Raw genomic sequence first — 25,342 nt, 5'->3', positions numbered from 1 at the left:
ATTGAAGTGTTGCTTCCCAATTGTGAACTTAACATCTCTTAAAGCAGCATTCAAGCAGCGCCTGTATAGAGAGTATATATCTCTCAAGTGATACGATATTTTCGGGCTTGTATCTCCTATCATGATTTCTTTGTTAGAGGGTTGCCGGTTACGAGGAAGCTATTGAACTATAATTTCCCAATGGTGAAGTTGAAATCATCCCTTCGTATATTTTACAGACACCATCATGAGTCGGGTGACCGTTATGGAATATCCGTAGATAACAGATATGTTCTTAATGTCGTAACTACAATCCTGTCACCTTTTAACTAACGTGACCTACCGAATAAGACTTGTTACCGGGGTTGTACTAACATGAGCAACACAACGGGTTGCAAATGTGGAGCAGGATCTACCTACCCTCCCGGAGCGCCTGAGATCACCCCACTTTTGGATGGGGTTCGTGTTGTTTAATCTTTAGTTTTCTATGTTGTGTTGTGGGTATTATTGTGTGTCTGTCTGGGTTTTTTTTTTTCTTTTTTAGCCATAGCTTTGTCAGTTTACTGTCGATTTATGAGTTTGAATGTTCCTCTTGCACCTTTCGTACCTCTTTTACTTATTGTTATGGCTTGTTTTCGTTTTTAAAGACTGAATAGTTGCATTAAATATAGCTGAATGCTACAAATAGTGGAGGGACGATTAGGTTCAGTGGAAGAAAAACTAACAATAGCATGGCACCCTAAGAAATTAAAGCAGGGGTTGTAAATTAGGAAAACACATAATCTGCTGTTTTACACCAAATGAGGATTAAAATACTTTTTCATATTTTGGTGCTGGATTTAATGCATTTTATATATAATATTACAAATAAAATAAAATACCCCTTTTGTCATTTTAATGCATCCCATTCCAAGTGGGAATCAAACAGCATTTGTAATATTCTTTTATATGTGGATGACTGGGGCGTCAATCCAGCGATTTATTGTGTGTATAGATGTTAAAGGTATGAGTACATTTATGTATAATAAAGCCACTTCTAAAATTAACTATTTAAAAAAGAAAAAGAAAATCCACTCTCAGTGGCCCCTGAAATAGTGGCTTAATGCTACACATTAAAACAATTTATATCATTGAAACAAAACTTATACTTCAGTTAATATAAACAAAACGGTTTCTTTTTATTGTATATTAACTTTTGGTGGTTAGGGGAGGGGGTACACTTTTGTTCTCCAAATGTAGTGTTTATTCCTGGACTGTATGATAAAAATATTCATAAATTTTACTGAGCCCGAACCACTTTTCTGGAACATCTCAATTTCTTATAGTTTCTGAATCTATCAACGACAAATTTGGGAAAGATGTATTTTACATATAAATATAAGAAGCCCTAATGGCGTCCATATTCATTTCAATTTGAAACCGGTTTTTTTGTATTTTCTATATAATTTGAAACAAACTGTCAAATTGAATTGAATGATATATGTAGATATTTTTTTATTTATTCCATAAAAATAGGAAGGGCTGGTAAGAGTTTTTAAAAAGGTAATTGACATTGCTCAAGGACATCATTTGACTTTCTTTTTCTAGTTTTTGTTTTCATGTTTTCGTTTTTCTATTGATATTGAGTTTTCTCATAGTTGAAGGCACTACGTATGCCATATGTGGAGCATGATCTGCTTTACCGTCCGCAGCAGCAGGGGTCAAATCGTTATGTAGTGGTTTGTCTTGCTCAAGCCTAGGATTGTGTGAAGTATTTCGTAGACGGATGTTTGTCTTTTTGCCTTTTTTTCTTTTCTTTTTTCATAGTAATGTCTTTTTCTCTTCGTCTTGAAGGTTTTGATTGTCACTTTGATATCTCCTACCTCTTTTTCGAACCTGTGATATGTTTTCCCTAAACTTGAGTTCTCTTCATTGTATAACTAATTCACCGGAACAGTTCAGTTCTTATTCAAATCACATAATGCTTGTGCTCGTCGGATTTGCTCAAACAACTGAGGAACCAAACGTTTTACCTCATCCAAGCGCTCTACGTCGTTCGTTAAGCCACTTTTGAATAGTTCTAGACGTGTGAATGTTAAGGTAGGTGGTTTTGGTAATGTAATCAAGACGTCCTCGTTGGTTATTATACTGGTTATTCGATTGTCAACATGACATTTCAAAGTTTGAATTACGGAATCGATGAAACTAACGTTTCCTTTTAGAATCCCATGATTATATACATAACTTCCAATATCTCGTATGACACTTTGGTCAAAATAGTTACTATCTAAATAATACATGAAATGATCTGTCTTTAAAACAACTACGTCGTTTCCACTTAAGCCCAAGCGTTTACAAATTTCGGTTTCGGAATAAAAATCATTAAATTCTCTAAGAGAGGTGATGAGCTTCATCGCTAATACTGAGTTTTCGACATCGACAAATTCGGAATTGTTTTTTTCATGAGATAATATGGGTCTGCAATATTTTAGAAACGTCGGTATACTGGAATATACGAACACAAATTTTCGGAAGAATGCTTCACAACATAAAGGCAGCTCCTGAGGTCTCGTATCATAAATATTGTATAGTCCCTCAAGTAAATGTTTCATCGTCAGCGGTGACATATATCCGTAGCTGAGTTTATTTCCAGCAGAAAGCTTTGAACAGCATAACGATTTGCCATTTTCATTAGTGATGAAGCAGATATTTGACAGAATACTTTTAATCAACTTATTACTTTTATGCTGTCCTAAGAATTGACCAATCCTTATCGAAGGATCACCTTCAAAGTGTAAAGAATATTCTTTATTAGAAGTCTTCATTACATCTCTTAAACAGTTTCCAGTCATGTGCTGTACGTAATAGTAATCACATGCATTTATTCTAGACAAAATAATATAGGCAATCACATCATTGTTTATCGAAACACATTCTAAGATGTTGTATTTCAAGAACATGAGTATAAATTTTAAACTCCCAAACAATGCATATCTTTCGCAAATTGTTGGATGAAATTTCATAAAAAGAGAACATTTACAGCAATCAGTTAATCCGTCTAAAATTTTATGCAATTGACATAATAATGTATGTTTACGTTTTATAGGTAAATGCTCGAGATTTCCTCCTGATTTTTCATTGATAATTTGGTCATAGAAATGTATTGGTTGATCAAAGTAAAATAATTCCTGATCTAGATCCTTAAAAAATGATTTAACAAATGTATCATTCCTTTCCAGTATAGCTGTGTTTCTTATATATTTTCCAACATCATCTCCATTCGTTTTGACATTTGAACCGATGGTAGGCACCATGTATGAAATAAGCCTTCTTATCAAAACTTCGTGGCTGAATTTAAAAAATTCGTCTCCAATTTGTTGCAATCTAGCAGGACGAACATCTTTGATAAAAACCTGAAAACTTATATAATCAATATATTGGTAAAGTATATTTCTATGATGGATTGAAAATAATGAGCATGTTCCTCGTTTTGTTAACCCTTCTAACAATCGTTCGATTGTTAATCCTTGAAAACTATTCAAATTCGCTCGTTCGAAAAAGCTTGCAATAAGTTTATCATGTCTAGACTTGAGTGCAACCTTATGTAGATATTTTCCAATCTCAATTGCATTTCGATCCGATTTCAAAAATTCTACAAGCCCTTGAATTAATAGGTCAGATCCTACCGAGATAGTAAATTCTTGTTCAGTTGGGAGAATTTTGTATCCTTTAGGTCTAACGTATTCTTTAATGACTTTCAACTGTGCAGGGCACTTATCGACCTGACATTCGAGTTCACTAAAAGACATATTTTTCAAAAAATTATCGCCGTAGGATAAAAGAACGGCTTCAAGTATTGTTGTATGTTTGAAAAAATATGCAGGTATAATTGTGTTTTCCATATAGTCCTTCTGAAGCCATCCCCGGACGAAGAATTTTCCTTCAAGTTTAGTCAGCAATTGTTTTAACTCAACAGGAATATGTGCTTTGTCAAATTCTAAAGCCGACAAAATGTTCGTGATTAAAATGTTATCAGGATCACTCAAATCAAAATATCCCTTAATTGCTGTATACACCAATATACAGTACTGATACATTGTCCAATTATCATTCACCGCTTTCAGTTTCATTTTCTTGAACTCATCAATCTGCGATTTCGTTGTGTTTTCAAAAAAATTTAAACCTAACTTTGACATCTGCTTGTTACTACTAAAAACGTTACACGCTTGAGGAAATCCTACATGTGTGTCTGGTACAAGTGTAATTATCTCTTCAAAAAGCTTTCTTCCAACCTGGATACTACCATCTAAATTTATCACCTGATTGCAACAAACGTGTTCAGTGGTGTACTCACATTTGCAAATTGATAAACTGTTTACCGTCAGATGCTTTAAGAAAATCTTTCTCTTCTCTGATTTTGTCAATATGATCTTATCTAAATTGATAATGTTATTTTTAAAGATTTTATGTTTAGAAAAAATATGTTTGTATGCTTCCCCGTTTGTACGCATAGTTAAAACGAACTTTGTTTCATTTTTTTGGCATGCGATTAAAATATCTAGAGTGCGTTCATGTATATCATCGTCAAACTCCAAATTTGTTCCACCAAAAATATCTTCCAATATTACAAAACACTTACTTGAAATCAGTTCTATTCTGATTGTATTAGTGTTTGAAAAAAGCATTGGTTTGTATTGTTTTTCACTGTATATATGAGCTAGTTGAAGACAAAGTTTTGATTTCCCCCCACCCGCCTTTGAGACAAGTATCAAAATGTTGTTTTCATTTAGAATATCTTCAGCATATCCAACTGCTCTGGTTTCAATATATGTAGAATCCTCTCGGTGTGTCTTTATTAGAGCTTCAGTCCATGCTGTCATAAGAAATGTATATCATAAGCATTGTAATGTGTAAAATAAAATCACAAAAGAAATAATGCTTATAATTTTGTACGCCAGATGCCAAACTACTTCTAGTAAACTGACAGACACCTTGGGTCTCATATATTTTAAAGCCAGTGTTACAGAACTGGCATGATTTATTGCATACTTTACTTTAATTATCAAATTGAAAACTTCATTGTTTGCAAGACATTCTTTAACTATAGTATATTGGTTAATTTATAAGAGGTGCACTCGAAACCAATGATCAACGAGCTTTTTTTTCGATGTATATATGTCGTGTACAAGTTACAATTCTGTACAGGTTAAACGATGTACAAAAATATTGTACATGTTATAATGTGTACAATGCTAAAATACAAGTTAGAACATGTACAAGTGTAAAAAATATTGCTTAAAAAGGGTTTTAACCCGTACAAAATTTGAAAATAATAATAAAGCAGAATAAGTTTCTCTAACTATATGGTGATATTTTTGTTCATTTTCAACCTTTCTCTTTCACAGGTTGCATATAAATAAACTCATCATAGATACCAGGATTGAAATTTCATATTTACGCCAGACGCGCGTTTAGTTTACAAAAGACTCATCAGTGACGCTCGAATCAAAAAATGTTAAAAAGGCCAAAAAAGTACGAAGTTGAAGAGCATTGAGGACCAAAATTCCTAAAAGTTTTGCCAAATACAGCTAAGGTAATCTATTACTGAGGTAGAAAAGCCTTAGTATTTCAAAAATTCAAAATTTGTGTAATTATGAACATGTCACTGATAACCCAAGTCAACACAATACAATCGTAAAACTTAAAGAGCAAAAAGTCATGAATGATCAATTGCTACTATGAGTACTAGACATTTGCAGAAACTGTCATACACCTACGATTATGATTTTGATTACACTTACAGGTAGCATTTTCAACTTGAGTCGTCTCAAAGTATAAATATAAAACGTCGTTCAAAAACACAAGGGTAACTCATATAATGATTTTTTCTATATCTGAACAACGGAGGTTTTAAGAAATATAATTTAAGTATGTACGTTTTCTATCACGTTGTCGATAATTCTCGCCCATAACCACGGATAAGTCTGGTATGCTCGACTCATGACACGAGACCGTTCTTATAATTTTCTTGAAACTGTACTGTAGAGTGCACTTATGACGGTGTTCATGTCAACACATATGTATCTGTTTTAATATACATTGATTAAAAGGGATAAAATGTGCAAAGGTATATCAGACGAGAAAAAAGTACACACTAGTCGGTTAGGGAGCAGTTGCGGATGTAAAGGTGTAATAGTTAAAAAGAAAGACGACATTAAAATTAATATTTCAAATTTTCTGCGCTGCTCTGTGGTGGTTAATTCTAATATTGTGTATTTTGCTTCTTGCATTTTTTCGTGATTTTTAAGTGCATCGTATGTCGAGTATCCTTTGAATGAAAGCTTTGCTCTACTAAAATATGCTAAGAGACATATAAAGAACCACAAGATAAAAAGAAGTACTATGTTTCTCGGTAAAAGCGTATGATTCTTTGCTGATTTTACTAGACGATAAAACATATCAGAACAGACATAAAGTATTGTAAAATATAAGTAAAGTAACAGACATAAAGCAGATGACCCCATGTTTTTCGTCTAAGATTTACCTATAGCTAGTTTCAGCAATTTCTAGACTAAGTTACAATAATAATAGCAGTAACAATAATAGCCTAATGCATAACATATTGACACATGCTAATTCTCTAGCTAACTAACAGTATCTTTTACCTTATAATTTAATAATTCATATAATTTAATATTTTTTTCTTGAATAATTACCTATGATGTTGCATTGTTGTGGATCTGAAATTTAAACACACAAAAACAATTATATATGGCATGATTTCCTTTGGCTGGTTTATGCTTAAATAAATAAAACAACTATAAAAAGGGGCGAGTAAGTCGGTTTTTCTCTTTTTATGCTTTATATTGATAATAACAAGAAAAACGTTACATATAGAAACATTTACATATATAAAAGGGGCTCATTCATATGAAGTCCGCATAGTTTCACCCAGCGGCTCAATCTACAAACCATAGTTCAAATTATTGCACCTTTTACACTAACAAAACTCCCACTTCACTAAGATGTAAATTATAATTTTTACGAGAAATGTAACAATCATTCGTGCTTACATTGCTGTTTCCACCTTGCAATCATAATGAAATGATTTAATCAAAATTAGTTTCGCGGCCAAATGCCCAGGCAGCTTAATAAGAACTGAACATAGATTCACTAGACAAAAGTATAATAAGTGGGATTTTCGGTGAACGAAACAAAAGAAAAATAAGTTGTTTTATGATTGAGTCGAGAAAGTCAATGATAAAACAATAACAGTGACGATACAGATTAAATAAATGATTGTTGTAATTTATAAAGAAATTATTGTTAAAGTCATATAAAACGAGTGACTGGTGAAAAATAATGTGTATCCAATTCTTGAACCAATGCATGTATATATCATAAACTTAATCTTCCGTGCACGATTTTATCATTTTTTACGCAAACATATCGTATAATCTTCAATTTTTTTTCTCAATGTCTGTTATTATTTGAAAACATGGCAAGTAATTAACTGTCGTGTTTTGAAGCCGCAATAGTAAACAATCAACAAACAAGCATGGATATTGAGCACGTGTTTAACATATATAATCAGATAATGATTTATTTAATGACAGACCCATGCGTACTGCGACCACCGGATTTTTACGAGAGGGGTCACGCTAAGGTGACTTGCATATACGAAAAATATGTCGGCAAATTGCTTCCTGGAAGGAAGCAATTAAAAAAAGTAAACTTCTTCTTAATGTGGAAAAATCAAAGAATTTTCTTCAGAAAAAAGTATATGTACATAAGTTTTATAATGAAAACTATCCATTTATAAAAAAAACATATGCATCAATTTTTTTTTTAATTTGAGGTTTCATATGACTTTAAACTGTGTTACAATTTCCCAAAGTATGCTTATCTTTACATACCTTAGTCATCGTGCACACGTGTCTGTTCGTGACATATGAACATACAATAGAGAACTATATTGTCTTTTCGTGAATATAAACATTTAAAAGTTGTCTGTTTAGGTAAAACAAATAAAGATCACTATTTCTATAAAGTAGGTATCTTTTTATTATTTTTGCATACGATTTTCGTCTCGAATTTTGTACATGTATTTGCAGTCTTCTCGATCTATTCTCATTCAATGTTTTATTATATCGAGATAATTTCTGATATTGCTTAGAAACTTAATTTCAAAATTTCAAAATCTTTAATGCATATCAATCGATTCCTTTAATTTTTTCCCTGGCTTTCTCTAATCGAACTGTATGAATATACAAACGATTAGCATGTTTCTAAGAGGTAAACAGGCAGTAAAAATTAATTGAAGTAGGTATTCTAGGGATTTATTCGTGTAGCGAATAGTCATTTCGTACCCTAACCATTGCGTACCCTTGACAAAAAACATTTCGTACCCTGCAGCTGACCATTTTGTACCTTGACCATTTCGTACCTCATGGAATGTTAACATGTATGCCATTTCGTACCTCATGGGATATTTATATGTGATACAATTTCGTACCTCATGGAAGATTTGTAGGTATACCATTTCGTACCTCATGGGAGATTCATATGTAATGCAATTTCGTACCTCATGGAAGATTTGTGGGTATACCATTTCGTACCTCTTGGAAGATTTATAAGTAATACCATTTCGTACATCACGGAAGGTTTCAATACAAAAAAAAATAATTTTAACTATAATTCAATTTAAGATGAGAAACATGTAATCTTGAAATGTGCACTATTAATACAGAATCGTGCTGTATTGAATTTAGTCATTCTAATTCTTTTCATAATGGTTTTAATAGTATCAGAAATTGTGTCTGTAATTTCTAAAATTGAAAAGCCATAGCAAGTTCTTTTGTGTCACATAAGGTGTAAATACTTATGCAAACACTTTGACTCATGGCTTCCTTTTTGAGTAAAAATGTTCCTTTTCACTACATTTCCTGACGAATACAACTATCAATTACTATAAAACAGTTGCAGATAATTATTTCTTTGTTAGTTAATTAACCGCATACTTTAAGAGTTTAACAATTAATTAAGATAAAATTCTGTAAACAAACAAAGTATAATTATAACGATTGAAGTTTCCGAGTGCTGCTTAATCAAGCCAATCATCAGTCTTTATAAAAATTATAACGTCTAGATGCATTATTTTATTTAATATGTTATAGATGCATAATTTTATCTAAAATGTTATAGATGCATAATTTTCTTTGATATGTTATATTTAAAAAAAACCATTAAAATCACGAAAAACATTACAAAAATATGATACGAAATAGCTAACATGTATTAAGTCCATGAGGTACGAAGTGGTAGATGCATTTGGCCCGTAGGATACGAAATGGATATAATCGTGGGTGCAAAATGAAAAGTGTTGGGTACGAAATTGCAAATTTGGGTACGAAATGGCATAGGTACGAAATGGTCAAGGTATGAAATGACTTGCTTCCCTCGTAGCAACATATTAAACAGGTTTTACTACAAACGTCTATTGCCTGCTGTACAGGTCGTTTATTGTTTCCTTCCGTCCCATTATGAGTATTATGAGTGTTCCGCATAACTCTATACAGTTTAAATCTAAGGAAGTTTTCACTTTGCTGGCTGTTTGTATATTGAAGATGTGCATATGGTCAAGGTTATGATTTTTATTGATACATGCTCTTTTGGGAGATAGTTGAAATTTGTCACTTTTGGGTATAACCTGTTAAATGTTATAGTTATTTAGAAGATAACTGTATTGTATTCTAAGGTTGGCCTTCGTAAAACGTAGATTATACTGTCGCAAATTGAGTTTACTTAGCGACGCGGAGGTATCTTTGACCTGTGGGTAGAATTTGTATGCATTTTCGTTTTTTTTTTTTTTTTTTGCTTATTTAGTATTATACCCGTCTGAGTGACTTTATTTTATATATGTTACAGGGAATTTGTATAATCAGTGATTATGTAGAATCCCTGAAATTTTCTGTGATTATGTAGAATCACTGGCTGGTTTAGGGGTTATATATAATCACTAAAATTTTCAGGGATTATGTATAATCACTAGAAAAAACATCAGGGATTATACATAATGACTGTAAAGAAGAAATAGTTTTATTTATAACATCAACCATTGCATATTTGCCTTGATTTTTAATTGGCACGTTTATTTGCTTCACATCTGTAGTTGAAGCTACCATTGCCCATCCCCCCCCACCCCCAAAAGCAGAATTATCTCATCTCAAAAGGAATATGAAAGAAAAAAATGATAATCTGTCTATTATTTTTTTTTTATCAAACAACGCATCCTAAAATTATTGATAATCCCTGAAATCATTTTAGGGAATTTGTAAAATAATGATTAAAATGTTCAGTGATTATGTAAAATCACTGGTCATTTAAAGAGATTATATATAATTACTAATGATTTCAGAGATTCTACATATTCCCTGAAAAATCAGGGATTCTACATAATCCCTGATTATACAAATTCACTGTAACATATATATACCACCTTTGATGTATGACGATAAATCTTCACTTCTGTTCTCGCACAATGTATCCCTCACAACACAAAAGTATTATCATATACCTGTGTTCTTTATTTTAATTAGCGGCATTGTGTTGTCAAAGTAAAAAAATGGACAAAAATTGATTTTGAGACTTTTCGGACATTATGTGAAAGATTTTGTAAAACCACTGTTTTGTTAATATATTTGCAATATTTCACTAAGGGATTTTGTTATTTTTATTGTGCAAGATTTAAGTCAAGTGTAGAAGATAAAGCTAATCTAATTTCATGTTTTAATTTGTTTTTCAATTAGCGACATTTTACTTCAAAATGATCTATGATTCGTAAATGACAAGCCTAGACTTTAATTCCACAAATAAGTCTGTATGTTATATTGTTAATTATTATCTATGTGTTAATTTTTTCGTGATCCCTTAATTGAATTTTTCACTCATTTAGAGAAATATGTGTCAATTCTAATCAAGTTGTTTTTGGTTTGTTATATAAACTAGGTTGTTATTTTGATGTGGCAGATTGGATTTAGTATTACACTGAGCAGTTCCAACTCTGTATAATTGTATTCCATGCTGAACTTATTAAATTATATATCGCGCTAACCAGAGTCGTCTTTTGTTACAAGAGCTAGTCCCAGAGTTAGAGTCCGTTTAGACTTGTCGTACTGTTTATTGTGTGTGTGTGTGGTTCCAGGCCAACACATTTCCCAGTCACAGATACACCCAGAATATAATTGTGACATTTGGTGCCAGGTCCGGGTCGTGTTGAGTTTTCAGCTCAACACGCTTTCCTGATACCTCAAAGCAGCAAGCGAGTTACCAGTTCCCCAGAGACGTACATATACATGTAGCAGAGTTGCAGTGATGGAATACAACTGTAGGCTACAGTGGAGACCATGGTTTTTCCAGATGAGTCAGATTCCAGCGTGCGCCAGATGTGGAAATCAACATAAACAAACATTTTGTTATGCAGCAAGTAAGAAATGTGTTAAGTGTCATCACGTAGGACACTACGACCGAATGTGTGTCTTTCGTCCTAATCAGGAAATTAAAAAGTACAAAGATGTACCGCAGATAAAAACAAAATCAAAATCACAAAAGGATAGAGATTCGAGACGGATACAGGATTATTTCGATTCAAAATCATTTACCCGTAGTTTGCCATTTGCTAATTTTCATGATTCAACATTCAGAAGTTGTTTGGACTCCTCTAGTATTATCAAACGTGAATCAATAAGTGTCAAAGAGAAACTTTCAACAGAACAAATGTGAAGGTCAGGCAGCCGAAATTTTTAATTAACGAGAACAGTTACGTGATTACAAAGGGTTTCAGTTGAAAATGAAAAAATAAGTGCAGATGTTCAAAACTTACATGACGACAAGAAAAGATAATCCGTTATTATAGACAATAGTCAAAATCACGTAAAATGCATAAATGATTTGGAATTATGCCTTCAAAAGAAAACGTTTTTTTAATTTTCGACATCCAACAACAATGCGAAGAAATGGCTACAGAAAAGAGACAGTTATTTATTGAAAACTCAATTTTACATTTCAATGTGGACGAGTCTTACAACGAAATTGAAGAATTGAATATTAAATTAGAAAATCCGAGAGTGAAAAAGAACAATTGCGATCCACGCTAAACCAAAGGACCGTATACACATACCACAACCAACCTACACCTTTTCTACCACAATTTGGACATTTTCGTTAAATTTATTCGAAGCACGTGGTCGTGCTTCAGTGAGAGAAGAGGCATTTTTTCACAGTGGAAAAACGGACTAAAATTGATTTTGAGACTTTTCGGACATTTTGTAAAAGATTTTGTAAAATCACTGTTTTGTAAATATATTTGCAATATTTCCATCAGGGATTTTGTTATTTTTATTGTGCAAGATTTAAGTCAAGTGTAGAAGATTAAGCTAATTTAATTTCATGTTTTAATTTGATTTTCAATTATCGATATTTTACTTCAAAATGATCTATGATTCGTATATGACAAGCCAAGACTTTAATTCCATAAATAAGTCTGTATGTTATAATGTTAATTATTATCTATGTGTATTTTTTTCTGTAATCCCTTAATTGAATTTTCTCAATCATCTTGAGAAATATTTGTCAAGTCTATTCAAGTAGTTTTTGGTTTGTTATATGAACTATGTTGTTATTTTGATGTGCAAAATTTGATTTAGTATTACACTGAACAGTTCCAACTCTGTACAATTAATTGCATTCCATGCTGAACTTATTAAATTATACATCGCGCTAACCAGAGTCGTCTTTTGTTACAAGAGTCCCAGAGTTAGAGTCCGTGCAGACCTGTCGTACTATTTATTGTGTGTGTGGGGGGTTTCAGGCCAACACATTTCCCAGTCACAGATACACCAAGAATCTATTTGTGACAGTGTCCTAGGTTATGGTTGTCTTTCTGAGATTTTACATCTAACCTTTTTTTTTTTTTTTTTTTTTATTAATTTTGTATTTAAAGTCATAATAAACGAGTGACCGGTGAAAAATAATGTTATTCCAATTCTTAAACCAATGCATACAAACATCATAAACTTAGTCTTTTGTGAACGATTTTATAATTTTTTTTCGCATAAATTACGTTTAATCGGCAATTTTTTTTTTCAATCGGTCAGTGTTGTTGTGAAAATATGGCATGTAATTAAAGTTCGTGTTTTGAAGCCGAAATTTAACGATTGTCACCTGTTTGTCAACAATCAACAAAAAACATTGATGTTGAGCACGTGGTTTACATGAACAATCAGATAATAGTTTATTTTAAGGACATACATGCATATTGCGATCACCGGATTTTTACGAGATTGGTCACGCTGAGGTCACTTTGCATACGGAAAATATGTCGGGGAATTGCTTCCTCCTGGAAGGAAGCAATGAAAATAAAGTAAACTTCTTCTGAATATGAAAAAACTAAAGAATTTTCTTCAGAAAAAAGTATATGTACATAAGTTTTATTATGAAAATTATCCATTGAGTTATAAAAAGCATATGCATTATTTTTTTTTATTATTTGAGGTTTTTTATGACTTTAAATTGTGTCAGAGACCAAATGCTTTCGTTAAGTGTATTTTCGCTTGTTTTTGTTAATATTTATTTTGGTAGAATTAAGAGGCTGACTTAATACAGAAACTCCTTAGCAGAACGAAAAGAAGTTAGCAATATCCTTTAACTTTACTTTCCACTATAATATATGATGTTCTCTGGCTAAATAATTCAAAATTTAGTCATTATGTTGAAAGCATCTATCCCATCGAATTAGAGATAAAGGATACAACAGATACAGTGAAGTCTAGAAATAAATAATTTGGGTTGGTTTAAAACAATTTTTACGGCACAACAGATGATTTCAGCTTCTAGATTGTGAACTTTCCCTTTTTAGGAAGCAATATTCTAGCAGCACCTGCATACGAAGTATATATCCCTATTGATACGATATTCCCGGGCTTGTATTTCCCATCATGATTTCCTTGATAGAGGGTTGCTGAGTACAAGGAAGCTATCAACCCAAAAGTTTCCAATGGCGAAGTTGAAATAATCCCTTCGAAAATTTTACAGACGCTATCACGAGTTGATTAACCGTTATCGAGTATCCGTTTCACATATGATATCGGATATGTTCCTTGTGTCTTAACTCCAATCCCCTTCCCTTTTCCCGAATATGACCTACCCGATATGACTATATTCCGGGTTTGTATAACATGAGCAACACGATTGGTGCCACAACTGGAGCAGTATCTGCTAAAAATATAACCCTTCCGGAGCACCTGATTTTTGGTGGGGTTTGTGTTGCATAGTTTTTAGTTTCCTATGTTGTGTCTTGTGTACTATTATTTGTCTGTGTGTCTTCTTCTTTTTTAGCCATGGTGTTGTCAGTTTACTTCGATCTTTGGGTTTGAATGCCCTTCTGGTATCTTTCGCCCTTCTTTTAAGCCGTTTCAAATGGAACTTTATAGTGTGTCTTTTTATGTGGTGATGTTACACTATTGTTCCAGGATAGGATGAAGTTTGACGCCTTTCAAAACTTGTAAATCCGCTGTTTTTATTTGCACCTGTCCTAAGTCAGCAACCTGATGTTCAGTAGTTGTTGTTTCTTGATGTGGTTCTTAAGTGTTTCTCGTTTTTATATATATTAGACCATAATTTTCCCGTTTTGATGGTTTTACACCAGTAATTTGTGCGGCCCTTATTAGCTTGTTGATTCGTGTGAGGCAATGCTCTGTGTTGAAGGCCTTTGAAAAATAATGGTATATTTTTTAATATTGTGATTTGGATGGGGAATTATCTCATTGGCACATCATCTTATATCTATAAGATTATGATTAGAATATCGACTTGGTAGTTGGCTTATTAGCTTTTCTTTATATGCAGCGTTTTTTCATCACGTCCAAAAACATTTCATGAGTCAAACATGTGATTCCGTTACTTTATAGTGGCGTATTAAATTTTAAACCTGGTGCCTTTTGTTTGCTATTATTCGTGTGTTTCTTTGTCCAATATGTTCTCCTTTTTATTTGTATTGTAGTCCTGTAATGTTTTGTTGTCATTTTAATATTATATTTAACATTGCCATTAAAGCGGGAGGTTTGGCATGCCACAAAACCAGGCTCAACCCAGCATTTTTTTTCTTTCAAAAATGTCCTGTTCCAAGTCAGGAATATGGCCATTGTTATATTATTGTTCGTTTCTGTGTGTGTGTCACATTTTTTCTGTTGTGTCGTTTGTTTCCTCTTATATTTGAGTGTGAATTCACATTACTATAAGACGTGTCACGGTACTTTTCTGACCAAATTCATGTATTTAGTTTTGATGTTATATTTGTTATTATCATCGGATTTTGTCGTATGCTTAGTTCGTTTCTGTGTGTGTTACATTTTATTGTTGTTTCGTTGTTCTCTAATATTTAATGCGTTTCCCTCAGTTTTAGTTTGTAACCCGGATTTGTTTTTCTATCGATTTATGAGTTTCGAACAGCGGTTTACTACTGTTGCCTTTATTTATGTACTGCACAGTTATTTCTTTTAGACAATTAATTCAAATTTTAAAAATAGCACCTGCTCTATCTCCAAAATTTTTTTAACAGTGTAGTGTACTACTAGTTGGACAAATAATATTAAATTTATGGAAACTTCCACCAGCTCTTACTCAAAATATTTACATTACAATTCTGTGTTAAGGAGGTCTAAAATTCAGTTTGACAGCTTCAGGCGTAATAAAATTTGATTATTTTTTAACTGGACCAAATTACTACTTAACAGAAAGATTCAGCACCCAATTTTTTTTTATATGTAAGTACATCCCCCTATTTAATATTTCATGCATCAATATCAGGAAATAAATTGGGAAAGTGTATCAAATAAAAAATGAAAGTTATACACTGTTCATACGGGACTATATCCGTAGACAACGAGACAACGAAAAAACAAAGGACGATAACTGTGTCCTTGGACAGTATTTATATAAATTTATAGAACTAAAGGTGGTATGGGAGTATAATTAAAAAGTTTAGAATGTGTTCATAATTTGACAAAACGTAGTATACATTGATTCATGTTCAAAAATATAATAAAAATGATAGGTTACTGCGCATTTTCTCAAGCTACAGGTTGTGACAAAATGACATATATTGTATGGATTTCACAGGAAAAAACATCACTATGTGATTATAATCTAAACTTAATGATAACAAAAATAGGAGAAGATAGCTTTTTGAAAATGATTTGAGAATATTAAATGAAAAGATAAGGTAACCGTGCATTTTACGGCTAAAATATAAGATAGCAAAATTTCATGAAGATTCCTTCAGAAAATGCACTATTTCTGAGTTACCTCCCCTAAAAATGCCACTTTACAAACATCAAAAAATAAGCAAAAAAAAATGTACACTTGTAAAACTATAACTTGATTGAAAATATGAACCTTAGATTCTCTGTTTTTTACAATCCAAGATAGCGAAAGACACCCATACCACCTTAAACGTAAAACACGGAAATCATTTAGTATCAAATTACAGGAGAGAGACAAATGTATTTCTTACAAAGAAAATTATTTAAAATCAAAAGTAAACGTGATATTTCTTGATTAATTTTTTAATTTACAGTCTTTAAAATCGTTCCAATAAAATCTGATACAAATCCTTGTTTCCAACTTTCAAGAAATGAATTCAATATTTGTTTTAACGTTTTTACAAGGATAATTATTATGCAATGAACTACTCAAATAGTAGTTTCAAGTTCATTTATGCTGTGATTTCTGGTTTTAAAAAAAGAGGAACCCATTTTTTGTTAAACAGGAATGTCCCTTGAAAATAACTTAAATGAAATTATGAACTAGATTTCTGGATCCTTGTTCTTTTCCTTCAATCAAAGTATCACATCAGTCAAATCATGCAAAAACTTCTTGTTAGTTGCATACCGAAGGCCGTCAAAGATCCAAGTCCTACGAAAAGGACTTAGACATATGTATAGCTCTTAATAATATTATATGTCAATAATTTTCATTTCGTGCAAGACTGACGAAAGAACTCAAAATCCTAGATGAAACCTAATTAACTTGAGCTAACTGGTGAATAGCAGTCATCTGTCAATGAATTTAAGATAGGAAACACCATCCCTGGAATATCGTATAACCTAGGAGATATATTTTTCATTTGCAGGAACTGTTAGGATGTTGCTATATAGAAATAGAAGACTCACAAGTGGGAAGCTAAAATCATTTCTTTTGTCGCAAAAAAAATAGTTTTCAACCGAACCTCATTGTCAATTTACACATCGCGATGACCTTGATGTCATTCCAATGTTTTGCCATCGCCTAGATTTCCATTATGTAAATTAGTTTTAGGGTTTGTAACCAATTTATCAAAATGATAAATACGCGCACATAAACGAGTGCAAAATAACATTTCTTTTCGTTTGATATAAATTAGGGATGTCAACTCGGTGAAGATTTACTAATCGAGTACTCGTTGATTATACCGAGCGATACTCGAGATCTCGCTCGATAAAACATTTACAAAATGAAAACACAAACACTCATTTAATGCATTGTTGGTCGTCGTCTTTTGAACGTAAAACCCTCAACATTATTACCTAGGACTAGATAATAGTCTAAGGAATTGTATACCATAATTTAAATAGCTCATTTACTACGTGTACTAACTGTGCAAACTGACAATAATCTAATCAAGTAATTAATTAATATCTATTGAAAAATTATTACTCAAACAACAGTATTTGGGAACCGTAAAAGAACCCATCACATTTAATGATCAACAAAGGGTGAAGACTACAATTTACTCATGCCTTTAAGCATTTTCTGAGGGTCGACACAGGGTCAACGAATTTGTTTATTATTTAAAAATATTATCTTCTCAACTTTTTCTGGGACGAGGCGATTTTTGAATTTTGTTAGTTTACTAACAGTACTTCTGATGAAAATATATGCAGACGTGGGTGTATGACTGACATTAACAAAAAGTGTTAGCCTTGTAAAATTGCTCTTGCTCATAGCCTACCTCGTTTTGGAGGAACTAAATGACAGTTAAACGCAAACATTCGTATCGTATTTTATTTTTTTTTATCAAATTTTATTAATATTCCCGGTAGACGCTCTCAACATTTTGTTGTTTAAGTTTCAGAAAGCAACAACATTCTAACAGGAAACCGATTAGTCGAGTATCATTTTGATATTCGATACTCGGTACTACCGAGAGAAACTCGAGTACTCGAGTACTCGAGTACTCGTTGACATCCCTAATGTAAATACATCTCTTCAATGAATACTGATAAAAATATTTTTGTTTACAACATAAATTAATAATATGAAAATGTTTTGTATATATATATATAAGTACGGCTGAGCCAGTGATAAATCTACAACAGATTTATCCATCGGATCACCAGCAATGATGGTGATACATGGCTGTGTACATTATGTATATACAACTCGTCTAAACATCAACCCAACAATGTTAGATCTGTAAATTTGCTTTCGCAAATTTTTTGTTCTTCCCTCGTCGGGATTCGAACCCATGCTACTGAGATATCGTGATACCAAATCGCCTGCACTGTAGCCGTCCAGCTAGACCACACGACCACCTGGGCTTCATGAACGGGACGGCTACAGTGCAGGCGATTTGGTGTCACGATATCTCAGTAGCATGGGTTCGAATCACAAACTTAAAATTATTTACTTAGAGAACATTATTTATTTAGCGGGAAAGGATAATGCTAAGTTCTTTTTCTATTTCCTTATCCTGTATGAAGTCAGATCATATGAAGAATAGAGTCGAGAAGAAGAGGAACACAATTGATTACCATGAGAGCACCGATTGTTTTGTGTTAAAACGTACAAATAAGCTGTCAAATAAGAAACCCGGCATCTTCGTATTGTAAGTTTCAGATATTTGAGTGATAGTTTACAAAGTACGATTTATCCCTCCCCCTAAGACATGATACTACTTTTCATGTTGGTCATTCTTTAAGTGGTTTTGTGAAACTCCTACAATTGAAACATTAAATGTGTAACTCACCAAAGTGTTCTATGTGCTCTTTGATTTCCTGCATTCCCTGGAAATTAAAATAAAGTTAATTTTAACTCTTAAATCCTTTGAATAATTAAAGGTGATCAATTTCACATCGCAGTCAATTCTTTCAACATCGATTGTGTTTTTGAAAAAAAATATATATTGCAATTTATGTACAGTTATAAAACATCAATGACCTGATCCTATATTTTGTCGATGCTCGTTACTTATATTTTGACATTGCACAATGTCATGCGTGTCTTAAACTTTTTATGACGTTTTTTACAATAAATTCGTTGGATATTATTGATTCTATGATTGTTACGTTATATTGATGATAATTCCACCAAAGTGCGATGGTGGTAATGATGAAGTTCGCCGGTCAAAATTTGCTATGCTTTTCATGTCGATGTAGGTGTCAAGTTGTTCGTTAGTAACAGCTTTCCAGGTTTTTAACATGGTAAGGGGCGTATAAACTTTTAATACTACGGAGAACGGGAGGATTTGGAGATAGGGGTAGGTAATCTTCTTCAGCGGTATTTTTTATTGATATCTTCAAAAGGTTCTGTTTAACGTATGATTGATCTAGCGTGACATTTTCAAAATAAATATGGGTCCACATACAGATTCTCATCTTTATGATATTACGGTAAACGAGGAACTCATGAAAGAAACAACTTATAGTTGAAAGCTAATGCACAATTATTTTATGAAAGGTCGTCTGCACTTTTACAAAAACGCTGTTTCGATACTTTTAAATCATCCTGCTACTGTCGCGTATAGGTGACATTGACCTTCATCAAGTCATTGTGTAATATGACAAGGCGTAAATTATCAGTGGTTAAACGTTGGCTACCAATTAACATGTCAAATGCTGGTAGGAGTATTATGAGCATCGGTAACCATTTCAATGTTAATCACACCGTCATTGTCAGACTTTTACAACGGCATGTTGACACAGGAACTGTACATGAAGGACTAAGATCTAGAAGACCCCGTTTAACTTCCTGTGGTCAGGACAGACTGCTTATTTGTCGTACTAAGACAAGCCAATTAACTACTAGCCCGCGGCTAATTTCAGACACCACTGGTCTCCAGGTGGTCGCGTTAGCGTTCGCAAAAATTTTCATTGAACAGATGAGAGTCAGTTTCTGTTACGAACAGTAGACGACAAAATACGGGTTTGGCGGGAAAATAAAACTGCCAATGACCATACAAACATTTGCCTAACGACTGCATATGGTGCTGGTGGGGTTTAGCATAAGGTTGTTTCATATACTGTTGTAAGCTTGGTATGCATATTCTGCAGGGTAACATGAACGCACAAACATTCAGGGATTTGATGCTTCGAAACATTGTAGGGCCTCATTTTGATAATCACCCACTTGCGTCAAGACCCTTGTAGATGGACGATTACGTTAGACCACACATGGCAAAAATTGTAACCGAGTACAAATAGCAACAAGCCATTGACACTATCTTTTGGCCTTCCAGTCTCCAGGCATGAACCCTTTCGAACATGTCTGGGATGCCATTGGCAGAAATCGCAATCGAAGAGAACCACCACTGCAAATTCTTGGCTATTTAAGAATGATAATTGTTGATGAGTGGAATAGTTTTCCTCAACTTAAGTTCAGAAGACTTGTACAGAGTATGAGACACCGTGTTATGGAACTGTACCGGAAGAGGGACGAATATACATCAAATTGACTTAAATTTGCCGAACATACCAAAGATTATTTGTAGAGAATGTTAATGATATTGGGTGATCAGTTGTTGTAGAAAATTTAAAATCACAGTGAAACTTAAATTCAGTTTCCGATTTGTGTAATTTGCACTATTTCTATGAATGCAAAATTTCAATGCATAGAACCTACATAAGTGACCAAACTTAAGTGTGTGGTTTGTTTAAGGTATATGTTAGCAAAATTACTACATAAATGTTTTCTCTTAATCGAAAAATAACGGAATTTTTTTTTAATGATTTTTTTCTTCGACGCAATAGAAAAAGGTGGTGCTTAACTTTTAGCAGACTGTATACTTTTAAAAGCTCTTCTAAAGATATTTATACGTCTGTAGTTTTTTAACTATGTGTCACATAAAGCATCGCACATCAGCGTACGGACCATCATTCTTCAGCGCCCCCATCGCACCTCCATGTCCTACATATATATATGCATCTTAAAATTTGCAATTATGTTGAAATATATCATGATGATTTGTTTATGTTTTCCAGTATGATTGTCGAGTAATTTACGACGATATTTTTAATTATTTGCATAATATGGTTTATATATGATTTGTTTATATTACAACACAGCTTTGTTCTGAAATGCATTGGTGTAGCGAGATCAATTGTTTAAACAAGTATTTCAATTACATAGTATTGATTATTTAAGATATTATGAACAATACCTAGAACACTCTTTCTTTTGAAAAATGATAACTCATTTTATAATAAATTGTCTGTATCAAATGAATCCGGTAAGCCAATGATTTTAATTGTCATATTAAAGAGGGGGCAAGGGGTTTAACTCTTATGCTGTTATGGGGCATTTTAATTCTTTGTTATCTGTTATTCTGAAAATATTTTTACTGTTAGCTGTTATTGTCTTATTCTTTGTTAGCTGTTATAGGACTATTATCTTTTTTGTTATCTGTTGTTGTGAGAATCTATTTGCTGTTAACTGTTATTGAAAATTGGAATGTTAGCATTTTGACAGCCAATCTTCCGTAGAAATTGAAGATAATTGAAAATTGTGATTTGAATGGATACTGAAATCTTCTTACAATGTGTATCTATTGGGGTCTTTCTACTGGTAATATCGTGTGGCCCTGTATTTGCAGAAGAATTTCAGTAACATACATCACATAAACATATAAAATCAATTGGACCCAGCACCATTCCAGTATATATTATTATTATCCTTTGTAATAAATTCCATTGTCTGTGAACATGTAGCATTTTGTACAAATTTAATTCACTTATTACTTGTTCAATAACTTTATTATGGATTTTGTTATAAAAAAAAAGCATTGGTTCTTCCTATAGATTTTTTAATTCAATGACCCGGCACATACTAATCTTTATGTTGTACTATTACACCACTGGCCCTGATTAGGGGAGGATTGAACACCAACTACATGTAGTATGCTAAAGTTGACGCAGTCACATTCTGTATGTGCCTATTTCCAAGTCAGGAGCCTGGATTCAGTGGTTGTAGTTTGTTACTGTGTTACTAAGATTCTCGTTCACTATTTTGTGGATAAATTAAGCAGTTAGTTTTCTCCTTTGAATTGTTTTACATTACTAAGTGGTGTGGGTTTAATAATAAATTATGGCTTTGGGAATTATACAACATCTTTTTCTTTTTGGCATTTATATTATAAGTCCTACTTCCTCTCTTTTCATTTACATGAAAGAGAACCCTGACCACCATATTTTTAAAAGCTTTTTAACTGCTTCACATGGCGAAATATGAAGGTCAGAAACTATTGATGCAAATACAGATGTGTCTTCAGTTTAATTTTTTGACAAATACCCTTTTTAAAATCCTACAGCTTCTCCAATGCTGAACCCAAATTTTCCATATTCTATGATTTCACACAAGATGATTGGTGTTTCACTTGGTGTCATCCAAGTTTTCACTAGGTCAAATTTCTATTATACTTTCAGAATTATCACTTGAGTCAATTTCTATTATTAGAATAACCATAACTGGCATGCGTGTTTCAGTTACATGTCCTGTCTCCACTGATCTGGGTATTTTTGTATTTTATAAGTAAGTTTTATCATGAAGTCATTAAATAAAAAAAATATACTGTGCATCAATGTTTTTTTTTTATTACTTGTAAAGTATATATATTGCTTTTCAGAAGAAAAAAAATCTAAAAATCAAATTGATATTAAAGTGTCACTGGCTGCACTATTTTCAAAAATTAAATAACAAAACCTAAATCATTAAAAATTGATTCCTCAAATGCCCTAGATTAAAAACATCCCTATACCAAAAACAGAAACTAGTAATTTTGTTCAGAAAAATTCAACATCCATACTATAACTTATTGTATAAGTTACGATAAAAATTCAACCAAGGCAGAACTGCCTCAACGGCCGAAACGTCTTGTTTACACAAATTACAATTTTCTAGGTCCATACCACAAGTTATATACTAAGATCTACGAGTCATCTACTGGATTGGTCCTGGAAGGATCTATTTTCATATTTCATTTACTGTTATCTGTTATTATCCCTTTTCAATTCCTTGTTATCTGTTTTTCACCAAATCAATTCACTGTTTTGCTGTTATGGGGACCCCCCTTGCCCCCCCCCCCCCCCCCCATATTAAACATGTTTAGTTTTTAGACTGCCACAGTATGAGGGGAATATTTCTTGTTCATCTGTTAACATATCAATAATAACCTGTATTAAATATCTTTTTTCCAAAACAAACAAATTACATCAAGTTTATCAGCATAACTGTATAGTTGTATTGGTCTATCTAACTAATATAATTTTGAACATACCTTTTCTAAACTGCTTTGTAGGCGAATATCCTCTAATAGTACACTTAGATACTTGCTACATGACACTGTATCTAACGATCTGCAGTAGGAATCAGAAAGCCTTTGTTTCATACTTAAAACATCAGAGGGTCTACAAAATGAAAAAATGTCTAAAATGGCATTTTCTATTTCCGCCTTATGCTGTTGAAATAGTCCCTCGGAAATTCGAGTATCACTTGCATGTCCATAATCATTGCGATGCCGTAAAATCGTGTTGACTGCTTGTTCAACGGGTGCTACTTTCCAAAGTGTTCCAAAATTTGTGAGAAAACAACGCAGTAGCGTGACATCGAATCTTTCTGTTGTAAGATTATGGAGGGCTTGGCAACAACAGAAATCCGATACGTTTTGTGTTTTATGACATGGATATCGCGAAATATTTTTGTTCAATACAATTTCAAGCTGGCTTTCTCTCAGAACTCTATTCGTTGGAACACATGCTTTCCATCCTTGTACACACTGGCAGCACTTCTTTTTATTAAAACACAAATGGTATATCGCATGCTGATTGCTATTAACAAAGTCTTCTAAAGAAATATGTTTACTTGTAACTTCATATTCGAGAAGACAAGCTAATGCCTTTTTTCCATAATTAGCAATAACGACTAAATTTCTTAAATAATTGTCTTGATCTTTATCACCCATTCCTGCAAACAGACAATAATCACTATTTTTATATTATTAAAGTAGTTGAATTGTGTGACCCCAAATTAGTTTTGCATTATTGAACTATAAGTTTAATAGCTAAAATGTGTCATTTGTTTTACAAAAAAATGTAGTGCGTAAAACATTATTGTTAAAAGGCAATAAACACTTAGATGCTACAGTTTTACATGGTAAATGTAAAATGTAACGAATTTCTTTATAAAATATTTGACATACATGTATACTACACATATTTTTGGAACTGATTAACATGATTAAGTGATATGAGTTTAACCTTTCACCTCTTCGTGTATGTGATGTTTAAATATGTCACTCTTACCGTTAAAAAAAGAAGATTACAAGATAAATATTTATAGAATCTTATTTTCTTTAAGCTATAAACAAGTTTTTGATTCAAACTTACCTGTGGATAGACTTTATCGCACTTTTAAAATCTTTCAAAGCCGGTGTTATAATTTTTATTTCAAACCAGGACGATTTTATTTATTTTTTTATTTATAGTAACAAAAATAACACGTTCACGGAAGAAATAAAAAAAAAATCGGAAACAATACGAAAAATAATTGATGGATATATATATATATATATATATTTATATACATATGAATTGTCCAATTATTCAATAGTTAATTATATGTTTCTTGATTTGCAAAGATAGCACAATATATTTATTAAATTGTCCAAAAGTTAATTTTATGTATTTGTTTATTTCATCGTTAATAATGTTACAATTGATAGCTCTAAATAAAACTAATTTTGATTTTGATTTGATGATGCTTACCAGAAAAGAACCCTGGATTTATGGTTTAAACAAACAGGGCCTCTTCACTCGAATTATTGACTAGTGCAGAAAATTATTCAATGTAGACCTAGAAGTGCAATTAGTTGTAACTATCGTATTTACTTGTTCATGGCGGGCGGAAGTGTTTTATTAACAAAGAAAATTTATTTTAGGGATTCACCTTTGACATTATTAACAAGGCCTGTACCACTGAACTGATGTGTTTGTTGCAAAATTCTTTACTTTTGAGCTCCTTAAATTTTATAAAGTTCTCTAGGTTGGATAAAAAGATTAACGGCTGATAAATTTCTTAA

At 32.5% G+C, this 25,342-nt stretch overlaps 1 long non-coding RNA gene across 1 annotated transcript; it reads right to left on the bottom strand.

The window, feature by feature from the left end:
- Window positions 1-1,643: 1,643 nt before the first annotated feature.
- LOC143082943 (uncharacterized) lies at window positions 1,644-24,149 on the bottom strand. Its single transcript, XR_012980512.1, has 4 exons — window positions 23,543-24,149; window positions 19,022-19,058; window positions 6,675-6,698; window positions 1,644-4,831 (listed from the first exon to the last, which is right to left on the bottom strand). It is a non-coding gene; the product is annotated as an uncharacterized LOC143082943 (long non-coding RNA).
- Window positions 24,150-25,342: the final 1,193 nt, after the last annotated feature.

The sequence above is a fragment of the Mytilus galloprovincialis genome, chromosome 7, assembly GCF_965363235.1.
Source record: "Mytilus galloprovincialis chromosome 7, xbMytGall1.hap1.1, whole genome shotgun sequence".
Classification (NCBI taxonomy): Eukaryota; Metazoa; Mollusca; class Bivalvia; order Mytilida; family Mytilidae; genus Mytilus; species Mytilus galloprovincialis.
This window is presented reverse-complemented; position numbering and strand designations above follow the sequence as displayed.